The following is a 16,785-nucleotide window of genomic DNA, read 5'->3' on the forward strand; positions in this document are numbered from 1 at the left end:
GGTCGCCCTTCAAACCCAGGAGCAAATCCTAGCCATCCAAGGTTACCAGACAACGCTTGGTTACCTTTGGCCCTAAACCCTAGTTTGGCCACGCCAAACCGCTCGAAGGCATGCCATGCCAATAGCATGCCAACCTAGCCGCCCCACCATGCTGGCCTTCCCTATGCGGCTACCAAAGCGAAGGTGTGCGACAATCAACGGTCTCCCTTCAATCCCAGGAGCAAATCGTAGCCGTCCAAAGTTACCAGACAACGCATGGTAACCTTTGACCCAAAATCTAGCCTGGCCATGCCTCCATCCCTCCTGAATTCTTCCTGGTTTCACTGTAGGGCTGTTTTCACCACCCAAACGAGCTCAAAACATGAATATTCCAGCGGTAAGAGATCGAGAATTCTTTTCCGGTCAGATGGAGGGGTGGATCGTCAAAATCCGAGTCCGTACGTAAATTCAACGGCGATTCTAGTAAAAGGCGTTAATTAGGGTTTCAGCATGTCAAAACTTAGACAAAGCCATGCACAAGGCAGATACCAAAACGAAGGCGTGCGACAATCAACGGTTACCCTTCAATCCCAGGAGAAAATCCTAGCCATCCAAGGTTACCAGACAACGCATGGTAACCTTTGACCCAAAACCCTAGTTTGACCACGTCAAACCGCGCCATGGCATGCCAACCTTGTCGCACCACCATACTGGCCTTCCTATGCGGCTAACAAAACGAAGGCGTGCGACAATCAACGGTCTCCCTTCAATCCCAGGAGCAAATCCTAGCCGTCCAAGGTTACCAGACAACGTATGGTAACCTTTGACCCAAAATCCTAGTTCGGCCACGCCAAACCGCGCCAAGGCATTCCATGCCAATGGCATGCCTTGCCGCGCCACCATGCTGGCCTTCCCTATGCGTCTACCAAGAACGGAAGCGTGCGACGATCGACGTCTACCTTTCCTCTTAAGATGCAAAATCTCCCAAGCTCGACTTGCCAGGCGAAAACAATATGCTACATGTTTTCCACGAAAACATTCGAGATATCAACAGATATCACAAACTGGGGGATCCTATTTGGGTATTGGTTTGGCGGTTTACAACGTGCGCGTACACTACGCCCGTCATAAGGAAGTGTCATAAGGATGAGGCGGTTAGTAAATACATGGAGTAATGGTGAAACGTTATTTTTATGGAACATCAATTCCATGCGTTAACGGTTACCACCTCCTCTCATTTACTCACTCATTTTTCCATTCCTTAATGATACCAGAGTACGTTACACCTTGACTTGTATAAATAGGTCTTACTTATTTCCACCGAACAACAAGTTCAGTCAGGAGCATACAACACTCAGAAAACATTTTCTAACTTTCCATTTTGTTAGCTTCCCACTTTCTGATACAAGTCGTAGAGAAACAACTACTCTTCCAGAAATCAACTATTCGGGTCTCATCGCTTTCCTTGCTTCCCTCCCCAAAACCAATCCATTCTCCTTCACTTTGTGACCGAGTCAAGTCTGGAACGACCATTTCATGGTTTAGGATGGATTTGTACAGATTGATCTCTCGAATCTAAAGTACTCCCGTGCAGTACATTGTTTAGGGTTTAAATTCGTTTATCACCCACACACCCGAAATTACTGAAATCAGCAGAAACCGTTTTCACCCACAAACAATGGGCGACCACAGTGGGAGATCGATCTTGCGGTTATAATATCAATTTTTGACCATCGATTTCATGCTTCGACCCAGACATCAAGACGGTAGAAGAAGGAGATCCGCTCAGGGATCGACGACTCAGTTACCAGACAACCCGATTATCAGTCTTGACACGACAAGGGATGACTGGGGACTTCCTAGAGTTTAAAAACGAACGACCCAGCCAGTCTTGACGCGACAAGGGGCTGCTGGGACTTCCCAGAGTTTAAAAGCGAACGATCCAACCAGTCTTGACGCGACAAGGGGCGACTGGGGACTTCCTAGAGGTTAAAAGAAAACGATCCACTCAGGGATCGACGACTCGACCATCAAGTGACTCAGGGACGACTGGGGACTTTCCACAATCGCGGTGTTTCCCACGAAAGTCGGACTTGCAACTGAATCGTTTTTCGTTAGCAGATCCAAAAAACCGATTCATCCAGAAGAATAATCCAAAACCCTCATAGGTAACACTTGTCTATCAACCCAAAAATCAAGAAAATCAAAACCATAAGCCAGGTGTTCCATTTGCCTTTAAAAAAATAATAATAACGAAACAGAAGAATTTCAGAAGACAAAAGTGCATTCAAAGGAAGCCATTCAACGGTGTTTTGGTCTTCTCTAAGAAGGTGTCCTTCGTCATTTGGAGGACCGCCTGTTTCAGCTCCAACTCTTTGGACAGCCTTTCGACCTCCGCTTCTTGTTGTTTCACCACGTACGCGGAAGGACCTTCGGTCACCTCGGCCTGCGATTTTTGGATCTCAGAGACACCATAAAGCCCAGTTCTTCGTGGAATCACTCACATACCCGTACATACCTACTTTGCATAATAACGATTACCAGACACTATTCATGAGGTATCCGACACTACTACAGTGATATTCGAAGAGAAGAACAAGTACTTCTACAAGTTTAAGAATGACGTGCTAACGGCTAAGGTTTACACCAGTTCGGAAGGACAATATTTATACATATTTATGGAAGGCATACCTATGGCTAGGGTATGCACCAACACAAGAAAACAAATTGGAAGAGAAACGCTGGAGTACAGACCTGGAATATGCTTGACCACTTTATTGCTACTGTGCCACGCCAAGCCAATGCCATGCCGAGCCAACTCTTATTCCAAGCCGATCCAGCGCTAACAGCTTGCATCTTCCCAGCACCAGCAGCTTGCATCCTTACAGCGCTTACAACTTGCATCATTACGGCAGCTTGCATCCTTCCAGCGTTGTTTCTGAACGCCCAGTGGAAGGGAATCAACAATCCAATTTTATAACACGTAAAGAGCAGGAATAACTTCTCCAAAATCGAGGCAAAGAAAATCAGCAACCCCCCTGAGTTCACAAAGACTCTCTTCCTGTCAGGAGCTGCGTGATTTCCGGGGACTTCGCTCACAAAATCGTGTAGTCTATGATGAAACACTCATGTGAGATTCTGTAGGCGCAGCATCAAGGCATAGTTGCATCCCTCAACCGCACTGCATCAGGGAAGCAGCCGTTTCCAACCAGAGAATTCGTTCCCAAACCCCAACCTCTCCTGGAAAGCACGATTGATAGATGAAACTGGGGACTCCTAACCATTGTTCGCCTGAAGGGTGTCCAGTTTGACAACACACTGACTAACGCAACCTCTCCGCTTCAGCGTTCTCTCCATAAGATGATCCAGGATACGAAGCCGAAACTTTAGCGTTTGACTTCCTAAGTTTCAACATCCTCTCCAAGAACCGAAACTGCTTCAACGCCACTTCTTCCTGCAAAGGGTCGTACCACCACGCTCCCCATGCCAATGATCATGATCACAGCCAGCCAATCTTCGTAGTCATGGACGCCTTTTGTTCCATCCCACCAAAGCTTGTGGTCATAGACAATATACTCGCTTACGCATCCAACCAATCCATTTACTTCCATGGACAGTCTCTTCTAATCACATTGCTGCCAAGAACTGTTGCCGCCAGTTTGTTGATACCAGTCAGAGTTTCACCATAGAAACAATCACTGTAAAGGTAACCTGTACTCCTCTATATTTCAATTGCACCTGGAAGAAGTACCAAAATCACAAGTACGAACACACGATGGTGATATCCCTATCATGGTCAACCATACGACCACCCAGGATGGAAACATGCAAACTACACTTGGGGACTGGGAATCTACACAGGATCCCTTCACTATCGAAGCTCAGAAGACACGATCAACCATCAAATCACGACCAGAAAAGCCGAAAACATACAGGAAATACCTCATTCAATTACTGAAAATATCTGAAGGGAACGAAAGATCGAACAACCTATTCTAATGGAATATTGAGGTCTTTCAAATGAGAAGTTTTATTCAAAGATGTGAAACCGCAAGCGGGATGCTAATTGACGAAACCATAACTTCGTCATGAATACAAAGAAGATAACAATAAGTCCGTAAAAGCATCAAGGTATCTATGCAACAAAGAGAAATAACATAAAAGGGGAAACTAGTCATCAAAAGCAGACGCACGAGTTGCCAACTCCTCTGTCAGAGCTTCTCCAAGCACTTTCCCCAATAATCTCTCGGGCAGTAAAGGTTTCATTCGAAAGCAATATCAGCAGTAACCGGCACCTCAACATCCCACATGGAAACTGTCTCAGCGACAACAACATCCGTCTTCTTCCCGACACCCGCTTCAAAACCTGACCCAGCATAGGCCACCATGACTCCCCCAACGTCACCAACAACAGTTTCGTTGTCCGCTCCGTAAGCTGTTTCAGTTTCATCGTCAACCGCAGCGTCATCTTCCTCGACAATCTCCTCAGCAACCTCTTCAAGAGGATTCTCCAATTCATCCGCATCAGAATCAAGGACTATGACACCGTCTTGACTAGGGAAGTTACGACGGCCTTCTCCTACAAGTTTTACAAACTCAGTTTTCTGTCATTTCAACCGAGAGGCAGACCATTCCGCCCTAGCACCTGGCCGTGAAGAAGTTTTGTTACATTGAAGCCTCTCAACACATTGGGATACTTTTCTATCTTCCCACTCTTACTTCATGTTCACCAAATCCAAGAGGTCTGGACACACACCCGCACCTCGCCTAAATAGGAAGAAGGTATGTCCCGAATAATTTCGGCAGCTTCACGGAACAGAGATTCAATTCTATCTAATGCCTGCTCATGAGAAGAAAACTGGTTTTCACTGATCCCAAAATTTCTCTCCGAAGAGTTAGGGGTCTGATCATCGTTGGAAGATCACATTACGCACTACAAAACCAAAGAAAAGGATTAGTTTTCACCCTGTCTGCTCTAGCAACCTACATAAAAAAGAGGAAAAAATAGGAAACCAGTAGAAAACACGAGACGATACATGTGAAAGAAGATGGGCACGATTTCAAGATGACCTGTGCGAACGAGGGATCCAAGATCATCTCTTATAAACAGCAGGGCAATAATGTCCCGAAAATGAAAGACTTCTACCAGCCGTGAATTAAGGCGTGACATCATATTTTTAATTAAACCCTGTTCAACCAGCGAATATGAAGAAAGTTTCACATCTGTCCATACAAGATGATTAGGGTTTGGTAAGAAACGCAGAAAGCATAATACTTGGGAGTTTTAAGCAAGGAAAGGATTTCCTATTCGAGCCAAGTAAGGAAAGAGGAAACCGGTCCCGCAAAGACCACGCCAAAACCGTCAGCGCCATTTCCTTGGCCCCACATGCCAATTCGTCCTCCATGCTTTTCCTTTCCAAGACCGCGCCATTCCTTGGCCCCACAGGCCAAGCCGTCCGCGCCATTGCCTTGGCCCCACATGCCAAGCCGTCCGCGCATGCTTTGCCTCTCCAAGCCGTCCGCGCATGCTTTTCTTATCCAAGCTGTCCACGCTAACACCAACAAACTAGCCGATCCAGTGTCGCGATGTTCTCTAACCCAGTTGAGGAGATGCATGTCCAGACCAAGCCGGTCATTCTCATCTCGCCACTCCACGTGTCCCCAACACAATCTATGCAAGGCCGCCAACACGAAAAACACGAACTCTCTTTACCTCTCGAAAAAGGTTAGTCGGACTTTCCTGACCATCTTATCACGATTTGTTGTTTCGATTTCTTGTCCTAGCCTGGCACCATCTTATGCTTACCTCGCAACGATGCTCCTGTTCCGAGCTAAGCAGGGGACTTAATGTTGATGGTGGTTTTTAGCCTAGGGTTAAAATCGTAAAACCGCTGATGCAGCATCCTGATACCTTTCCTAATTTTGGCCTTTTTTTTGGATTTCCTTTTCTTTTATGAATTCCTTTTTTTTTTAGATGCTCGATTTTTAGGAAAGTTAGGTTATTATAAATAAGGGATTGTAAGATAGCTTTTGTCATTCAGTTTTAAGAGATAGTAAACTAGAGTTTTTCTCTAAAGCCTTGCATTGATTTGATTCTGTCATCAATTCGAGAGCCTTGCATCGAATCTGATTCAATTCTTCGATTCAATAAGTCAGGTCTCTGGAAATTTCAACCTAAATTTCTAGATTGAGCTGAGTTACCGTTGATACGCTGCGCCAACCGCACATCTGGCATGACGTCATTATGACCATTAACACATTTACTGAACTGATCAGCATGCTTACGTAAGAATTACCAGGGTACCTTTTTTCTTTCTATGTGTCATGTTCCAAGGCAGAACCTTTAAAATTGACTGACATCACCTGCGCAAAACCCTAAATTCTCATGCTACCGCGCCAAGGCATGCCAACCATGCCAGCCTCACCATTCTGCCAATGGCAAACCGTGTCAGCCACATCCCCGCGCCAAGGCATGCCAACCATGCCAGCCGCACCACTGTGCTAATGGAAAACCGTGCCAGCCACATCTCCGCGCCAAGGCATGCCAACCATGCCAGCCGAACCACTGTGTCAATGACAAACCGTGCCAGCCACATCTTCGCGCCAAGGCATGCCAACCATGCCAGCCGCATCATATGCCAAACGACATGCCAAGCCCTTGGCCCCGCCATGCCAAGCCAAACGCACCTATCCATGTTAGCCGCACCATGTGCCAGACGGCATGCCAAGACCTTGGCCCCGCCATGCCAAGCCAAACGCACCTAGCCATGCTAGCCGCACATGTGCCAAACGACATGCCAAGCCCTTGGGCCCGCCATGCCAAGCCAAACGCACCTATCCATGCTAGTCGCACCATGTGCCAAACGGCATGCCAAGCCCTTGGCCCCGCCATGCCAAGCCAAATGCACCTAGCCATGCTAGCCGCACCATGTGCCAAACGACATGCCAAGCCCTTGGCCCCGCCATGCCAAGCCAAACCACCTAGCCATGCTAGCCGCACATGTGCCAAACGGCATGCCAAGCCCTTGTCCCCTCCATGCCAAGCCAAACGCACCTAGCCATGCTAGGCTCACCATGTTCCAAACGGCATGCCAAGCCCTTGGCCCCGCCATGCCAAGACAAACGCACCTAGACATGCTAGCCGCACATGTGCCAAACGACATGCCAAGCCCTTGGCCCCGACATGCCAAGACAAACGCACCTAGCCATGCTAGCTGCACCATGTGCTAAACGGCATGCCAAGCCCTTGGACCCACATGCCAAACGTACCATGCCAACCTAGTCGCGCCACCATGCTGGCCTTCCCTATGCGGCTCCCAAAACGAAGGTGTGCGACAATCAACGGTCTCCCTTCAACCCAGGAGCAAATCCTAGCCATCCAAGGTTATCAAACAACGCATAGTATCCTTTGTCCCGAAACCCTAGTTTGGCCATGCCAAACCGCGCCAAGGCATTCTATTCCAATGGCATGCCAACCTAGCCGCGCCACAATGCTAGCCTTCCCTATGCGGCTACCAAAACGAAGGCGTGCGACAATCAACGTTCGCCCTTCAACCCCAGGAGCAAATCCTAGCAATCCAAGGTTACCAGACAACGCATGGTAACCTTTGGCCCGAAACTCTAGTTTGGCCACGCCAAACCGTGCCAAGGCATGCCATGCCAATGGCATACCAACCTAGCTGCGCTACCATGCTGGCCTTCCTTATGCGGCTACCAAAACGAAGGTGTGTGACAATCAACGGTCGCCATTCAATCCTAGGAGCAAATCCTAGCCGTCCAAGGTTACCAGACAACGCATGGTAACCTTTGATCCAAAATCTACGGCGATTCTAGTAAAGGGCGCTAATTAGGATTTCAGCATGTCAAAACTTAGACAAAGCCATGCACAACGCGACTACAAAAACGAAGGCGTGCGACAATCAACGGTCGCCCTTCAATCTCAGGAGCAAATCCAAGCCGTCCAAGGTTACCGGACAACGCATGGTAACCTTTGACCCAAAACCCTAGTTTGGCCACGCCAAAACGCGCCAAGGCATGCCATGCCAATGGCATGCCAACCTTGCCGCACCACCATATTGGCCTTCCCTATGTGGCTATCAAAACGAATGCGTGCGACAATCATCGGTCTCCCTTCAATCCCAGGAGCAAATCCTAGTCGTCCAAGGTTACCAGAAAACGCATGGTAACCTTTGACCCAAAACCCTAGTTCGGGCACGCCAAACCGCGCCATGGCATGCCTTGTCGCTCCACCATGCTGTCCTTCCCTATGCGGATACCAAGAACGGAAGCATGCGACGATCGACGGCTACCTTTCCTCTTAAGATGCAAAATCTCGACCGTCGAAGGTCACCAAGCCAACAAGTCTCCGAAGCTCGACTTTCCAGGCGACAACAATATGCTACATGTTTTCCACGAAAACATTCGAGACATCAACACATATCACAAACTGGGGGATCCTATTTGGGTATTGGTTTGGCGGTTTACAGCGTGCGGCGTACACTACGCCCATCATAAGGAAGTGTCATAAGGATGAGGCGGTTAGTAAATACAGGGAGTAATGGTGAAACGCTCTTTTTATGGAACATCAATTTCATGCGTTAACAGTTACCACCTCCTCCCATTTACTCACCCATTTTTACATTCCTTAATGAGACCAGAGTACGTTACACCTCGACTTGTATAAATAGGTCTTACCTATTTCCACCGAACAACAAGTTCAGTCAGGAGCATACAACACTCAGAAAACATTTGCTAACTTTCCATTTTTGTTAGCTTCCCACTTTCTGATACAAGTCGTAGAGAAACAACTACTCTTCCAGAAATCAACTATTCTGGTCTCATCGATTTCCTTTCTTCCCTCCCCAAAACCAACCCATTCTCCTTTACTTTGTGACCGAATCAAGTCTGGAACGGCCATTTCTTGGTTTAGGCTGGACTTGTACAGATTGATCTCTCGAATCTAAAGTACTCCCGTGCAGTACATTATTTAGGGTTTAAATTCGTTTCTCACCCACACACCCGAAATTACCGAAATCAGCAGAAACCGTTTTCACCCACAAACAACAACGGATTGCTTGATACGAATGAAAGAGGTATAACTATTTCGATTCTGAAATCACATAAAGTTCACAGTAGAAGATGACATCAAGTTTAAAGTTAGTAACAAACATAATATGGCTAACTAAAATGTTAAAAACAAACAAGATATATAAACTTAGAAATCCCTGGGACTTGAAGAGGCAAATTTTGAAAACTACAATCTTAGAAAGCACGATCCACAATACCATAAAAAAAAATTTAAAAATATTCAACGTAGAATATGTCAACTTTTGGTAAAGGATCTATTGACAACCTATTAATTTGAAATAGGATCATGGAGTACAATATGTGTTCAAGGTTCTTTATGAGGTAATGTGTCACCAGATTGTATTCCAAGTGAAGGTAGGAACATACGGAAGTGACAAAATGTCCAAGACTTTTGAAGTTACCAAAGCCTTCATTAAGACGAATTGCTGGGAACAATACTTTGTTGAAGATTTAATGGCAGAGGTTCGCATATATACAATCCCTTCGAAAAGGTAATGGGTACACATTTTAAACATTGTCATCTAATGGGTGTTGAAAAATTATAGGAAAATCATGTCACATTGGATAGTTTGTATCATTTTTTCGATGCAAAAAAATACTATTCTCTGCCTATTTGGAGGATCGACAACATGACCATGATAGATGAGTCAGCTGGAGCGAAATAGGAGCATGTGGAGAGTTTTATGGACGATATTGATTAGTTGATTTCACTGAGATGAAAGCTGCTGACGACATATTTCCAAAAAATATTTAAACTTCCATGTTCATGTAGAGCATTATTTCATTATAAGCAATGAACCTAAATAAAAAAAGTGTCTGAAAGTTAAGATTATATTTCTTTCGTTTGAGCAAATCTCCGGCGGTAAAATATTAAAGGAAAAAACAAAGAAAAAAAGAGAGGAAAATCCCAACTATTTTTATGACAAACACATATTAAATCACAAGGAGTTGATAAGTATTCGGGACACAAATTATACGATATATTAAAAATGAACCAACACCATGGCCCGTGCCGTAAAACAAAGCTTGGACAACTTAGGCAAGATAAAGGACGCTCTGGATTCATTATTAGGAAGTCTAAATCAATGGTTGTGATTGTTTACTTTTATATGTCTGAGATTGAAAGTTACAATCAAATCTAACGGTCTTAATTTTCTTATCATATTATTAATTTCCCATTAACTTTTCATAAATTGAGTTTTATTAATTTCTTATAATAAATATATATCTCATTATTTATAGATCCTAATAAGTATATATCTCTACATTAATATATAATGAATTTGCTAAGAATAATAGTGGTAGTTATGAGGTGTTTGTGAGTGGTGGTGGTAAAAGAAGAAGTAGCGGTAAGTGGTTTTTATGATGTTGGTCGGTGTTGTGTAGTGGACAAATTTCAATTTCGTGTTAGTTAACCTAAACTCGGTTACAATACAAAAAAAATACAAAAAAATAAGAAGACAATTTAATAAGTATCGGGATTCTCACTTCACGTAGTAATAAAAAATGAACGGTACATATTTTTATCGAGCCACTACAAAATTATTGAGTTTTAGCCACGACCCTATTTCCACGAATTCAAAGATCCGTGGCACATTATCACATATTTCCACACCTAATTGATAGTCGTGGCAAATAGATCACTCATTTGCCACGACCTGAGGATAATTTGCCACGAGTCCCGTTTTATAAGGGATGAATCTGTCGAATGGACTCTAGTCACGACATACTGGGCCTGTGGGTATTGTGGACTTTTTGTTACGGCATAGAAGGTATCGCCGTAGCTAATAGCTATAACTAAATTATAATCCGAGTTCACACGAACAACCCACGTTTCTTAGAAGAAAAAATAACTCCCCACTCCCCCTCAGTTCCCCTCAACTCTCTTCTTACTCTTCTTCTTCCACCATGTATCTCAGAAAAAGAAACACCGATACGTTAAACCACTCTACACATAAAAGGAAATGGTGCAAGTAAGTTAGGGTTTGTGTAGATCTAGTTCTTTCTTTTCATTTTCTGAACTTAGGATTTCGAAGTAGTATTTGAGTTTGGTTTGTACTTAATTTTAGTTCGTTCATAAATTTTTCTGCAATATAGTATTGTATCTTCTTCAGTTTAAACTATTTCTTTGATATTGGTACAGGTTCGAAGTAAAGAAATCAAACAATTTCTTCATTTATTTGCAATGCTTCATTGATTTATACCTCGGGTTGTATGTCCGACAAGCTGGAAAGAAAATTTTCTACTTGTTCCTTTAAATTTCTGGTATGATTATCCTTTAATTCCAGTTTTAATTTGTGATTCACCTGAATTTTCTATTCATTTATGTATGAGTTTTTGTATTATAATAAGGTGCATGATCTGTGTTTGAGGAAATTACAAACTAAATTTGGGATTATATTTTGTGGTAAATCAATCCAATACATTACATGAACAAGGAAGAAGAATTCTGATTGTGCTAATCTATGGTAGGTGCTTCTACAATTCAATTCCATTGGAAGTTTAATTTTTCCTTTAGATTTTTTCATGCTTATAGAGTAAAGATATGTAGACTGTTTGAACTAAGAAACATATGTGTATATCGTTTCTTTGCAGACGTACTGAAAGAAATTAGTATGGATTCATGGGTTTTGTTTTCCATATACCAAAAGAATGTGCACATCTTCTTCCATCTCTCCGTCAACAAAGAGTGAAATTTCTAGTTACCGCAGGACCCTCATGCTCAGAAAATGGTCAGGATTTCGTTTTTTGCCTCTGCTGCTTTGGATGTTTAGTACGGTGATACTTGGTGAGTTACACTACTGATCCACTCTGGTTTATCTATGACTGGGTGGAAATTCATTAGTGGTACCTCTTATGTCTGACGAAGAATGGCTGGTTGAATTTGAAAAATGTAAGAATTCTCCTGAACATAAGAGGTTAGTCTTGGCATTGCCTCTTTGTTACCTCTTTTTCCCAATTTAGCATTGCAAATGAAACCTTTTTTTACATTAATTTGCACCTGAAATGATTGTATTATTTTCCCCCCAAAGAAATCCGTGTATTTGTTTATTTTAACCTTTCGAATATTCGTTCGTTTATAGAGTATTTCTTGTCAAAAGGAGTTATATGCACGATGAAAATAAACTAGAACACGTAGGTGAGCCAGAGCTGAGTTGTATAACTTCATGATGTCATGTTATATCAAGTGGAACTAAGAGATTTAGTATCTTATGGTTTAACAATCTACACAGTAAACAAAGGGATGAGTACTTAATATCTAAATATATTGGATGGAATATATCATTGTATATGGGAAAGGGGTATGGGTATCATGTTTGCTCTCCCATTTTGACTATGCAACTTGACGTGATTTCGAGACCATTTGCAGCAGGTATTTGGCAGGACTAATTGACTGGGTGATGGTTAAAAGTGGTTCAAAGGTAAGAAGCATCATCTAGAGCAGAGTTGACGTGTAATCTAGGTCTTAGCGTCTTTTATTTCAAATCTGTTTTTTTTTTTCTTATTTTTTGCATTGTTAGACTGGGCATATCGTTTTTGTATTATCTAATCGGTGTTTATGCATTGAGTGTTATTATGGAAGTAACTGGTGTGATGAAAAAAAGACTGCTCACAACTTGCCTGCAAGTATACAGGGATAAGTTGTAGCTAGTGGGTAAGAAGGGTCAGTTCCACAGGGATTAGGAGGTTGTAATTGAAGTTGGGCTAAGCTAGGCAGTGGATGCAAGACAAAGGTAGCAGTGAAGTAAACCAAGGCTATGAGCCAAGGGCAGAGGAGAGCAGTGCACTATATCCAGTGCACAGCAAGATTGGAGTTGCACAAATTAAACCAAACAGTAAAGAAACACTTAAGAAGGCAATAAGCAAAACAGAGAGAGAGATACAGAAAGTGGAGTTACTAAGGCAACTGAGTCCACCATGTGCCTATATCAAACAATGCAGTCAAGGTTGAAATGGAATTCCTAAGCATACATCTAGAATGAGATGAAAAACAGCTTGCTCACTGATATGCCCCTAGAATTGATTGTCTTTTGACAGCACAATCAATCACAAGCATGCCAGAGCACTGAGTACTTCTCATTGCTCAAGCAAAATTGCAAGAAGAACACTATCCTAACCATGCATCATCCAACATTACACTAGGCTTCATCAGAGCCCTAGTTCAGTGCTATTTAGCTCATGTCCAACATTTTACTAACAGCATACAAAGATAATGCAAACATAATTTCAACAAAATCAACTGATGAACAAATTTTACACATGCACTGTTGCTAAACAGACATTTGAGAATTAATGTAATAAAATGTTCCTGGCTAGCCAGAGAGCTTTCCTACCACACCCATATCATGCATTTATAGTTTTTACAGGGAAATTATATTTCTACAAACCCTAATTGGAAAATCCCCAAATTTGAAAATTAGGGTTTTCAAAATTAATAAAAATTAACCTACATACTGACCAAAATAGCTTCAACCCATGCTTGTACGATGCCTTCTCTGCTTCCCTGTCGCTCCAAGTGAAACCCTAGCTCGAGATTTCTTATCAACTCCATACCTAGGATGCAGAGATATGAGTTTGATAAGAACTCTAGGCTAGGGGGAAAGGACTGATGGGTATGGGTTTCTGTGGTGTTGGGAGGTGTTTGTGGTGGTGGTGGAACTCGAGACGAACTGGGCTGGTCGGGGAAAATGATGGCAGGGTAGAGCAGGTGGTGGTGGTTCTGGAACTGGGGGTGGCAGAGAGTGGTCGATGATTTGGGAAGAAGGGGGTGTTTGGTAGAGGTGTAGGGTGTTTGGTGCTGTGGTGTGTAGCGGTTGCAGCGAGAGATGATGTATCTCGATCTGATCCGTAGGATGTGACAATGGTGGGTAGATCCAACGATAAGATGTGAATCTGCGGTTAGCGACCGTCGGATGGAGGAATGCAACGAAAAGGACGGCCCAAGATGGAGATGGGCGTTGCGATGTTCAGCGGGAGCTTCGGAGTTTGATGTGCGATGATGGATCGACCGTAGGATGCTGAGATGCTTCGATCTGACGGCTGAAATCCGATACGGGCTTGGGTAGTGGAAATGGGTTTGAGAAAGGGTTTTGGGCCTTGGGTATGCCAGGCCCATAACTTCTTTAAGAACAATTCTTCCTTCTTGAGCCCATTTCTGCCCTCTTGGTCTTGTGCACAACATTCTTCGCGGCTTTTTACTACTTTTCTGCTCTATTCCGCTCCGCAATTCATCCAGACTTTATTTATTGCCTAAAAATGCAAAATTAAGTAAGAAAAATATTTATTCTTGAAAGCAATGAAAATACAGAATATGGGATAAAATGTAGAATTAATGCGCAAAAGATGAGTTAAATGCCAACAAAAAGGGATAAAAATATACAATATTTGGCACTCATCAAATACCCCCAAACCTGAATTTTACTTGTCCTCAAGTAAAACAAAACTAAGGAAATCCTAACTATACCATTGTCGCTGGTCTCTCGAATGCATTTAGCGTATGCACTAAGCCTTTTAAACCACTAAGTGTCCCTAGTGGACGAGTTGAAGTCTCGTGAAGGTTTGCTTAGAACGTACCTACAAAGTTCTAGGTCAAAATATAAGCTCAGATTCCATCAAATGTGACATGTGCAAGACAGTAGAAGCTCACAGCAAAATGGAGATGTCAATCTAGCTATCAAGGCACAATCCTAGCACTGATAACAAATAAAGACATGTGATAAGAGTGTAAAGTGTATCTACACATGTGTAAAGAAAGATCTGAAGTCATGACTACTAATTACCAAGAGATAGTTTCTCAGGCTAAGAACTGAGGTCGAAATCTAGCTAGCTGTCCGGACTTTACGAGAATTGTGAATGAGTTGGAGGTATTTCACAATTACTCGCGTTGTACATCAATGGCATACACCCTCCTTGCTTATTACAATGAAACAACAAAATGACTATTTACATGACTCTTATTTACATTGACTATCTCTTTTTTTTTTGGAACAAGAGATGATGGAATTGATAAATACTTGATTTTTTTGTATTTTTCTGATATTTTTTTTTTTTTTTTTTTTCTGAATAATACATCGTTTTTTTTTTTTTTTTTTTTTTTTTTTTTTTTTTTTTTTTTTTTTTGAATAAGGAAACACTTTTGATACATAACAAAAGAAACAAAAATTACATGACACTTTGCAAGAGGTAGCCCTTTTTGATGCACCCAGTTAAATTCGATGGTTGTCTTTCTTAATGTAACCTCCACTTCTATCCCAACCAACCAAAGAACAAGCTAGTCAAGTTTCGTTCAGTATTCTAAAGTGATTGGCAATCGTAACTTCCTATCAACACCTTGAAGATCGAGGCCATACATGTATTGGTAGATCGTGCGCGTGCAAATTTCTTATCACTATGTGAATTGTGCTAGAATCAGGGTGCCTAAATATCTAGACTAAGACTCCTAATAAATACATATTTGCACAAGAGTCAACATTTCAAGGTAAATGAGCTCCATTTTTATGATTTTTCATTTTTTTAATTTTTTATTGATTTTTTTTTTTTTTTCAATTTTTTCAAAAAGAAGGAGTTCGTTTTCATTATGGCAATTATCATGGTATCTACTCTATACCCCCAAACCTAAACTAAACATTGTCCTCAATGTTTCAAAATATGGAAAGAATTATAAAACAATATATGAAGAGGAACATGCTGAGTAGAGTAAAAGGAGAGAGAATACCCGATTGTACGGCGAAAGCTCGATTAAAACTCCGTTATTCAAGGCAAAAATCCATCATATTAGGAGTCACAATGGATGAGCACAAAATATATACAAAAGGAAATTTAACTAACACATTATCTACAAGAAAATTTGGTTTTTAATGGGATTGGACTTTTTGGAAAATTTGGTTTTGTTGGGAACATTTGGTTTTGATGGGAAAAAAAAATTTTGGTTTTTAGGGAAAATTTGGAAAACTTTTTGGTTATTTAGGGAAAGAGTGGACCAGTTTAGTCCACATAGACTGGGTCCTCCAGGTTGGTTGTTTCAATGTCGGGTGGAAATGGCTCAAGGAATGGCTTTAATCTCTGCCCGTTGACTTTGAAAACGTTCTTGTTGGAGACATCCTCCAGCTCTACAGCTCCATGAGGAAAAACTGTGCGTACTAGGTACGGACCCTTCCATCTGGAACGCAGTTTTCCTGGAAAAAGATGTAATCGGGAGTCATACAGCAAGACTTTCTGACCAGGAGTGAAGGATTTGCGCAGAATACGCTTATCATGAAACATCTTCATCTTCTGCTTGTACAGCTTGGCACTGTCATAAGCCTCATTTCTCAATTCTTCCAACTCGTTGAGTTGAAGTTTCCTTGAATTCCAGCTTCGTCCAGAGAAAAGTTCAGCTCTTGATTGCCCAGTAGGCACGATGTTCTAATTCCACAGGTAGATGGCACGGCTTTCCATACACTAGACGATAGGGGGACATGCCAATTGGTGTCTTATAAGCTGTTCTATAGGCCCACAAAGCATCATTCAATCTCAATGACCAATCTTTCCTGACGGGTTGACCGTCTTCTCCAGAATGTGCTTAATTTCCCTATTAGAACTTCCACTTGTCCACTAGTCTGAGGGTGGTACGGAGTAGCAACCTTGTGAGTTATGCCATACTTGCGTACTAAAGACTCAAAGTACTTGTTACGAAAATGTGAACCGCCGTCACTGATGATAGCTCTAGGGGTACCAAAA

The sequence above is a fragment of the Papaver somniferum genome, chromosome 2 (assembly GCF_003573695.1).
Source record: "Papaver somniferum cultivar HN1 chromosome 2, ASM357369v1, whole genome shotgun sequence".
Taxonomy (NCBI): domain Eukaryota; kingdom Viridiplantae; phylum Streptophyta; class Magnoliopsida; order Ranunculales; family Papaveraceae; genus Papaver; species Papaver somniferum.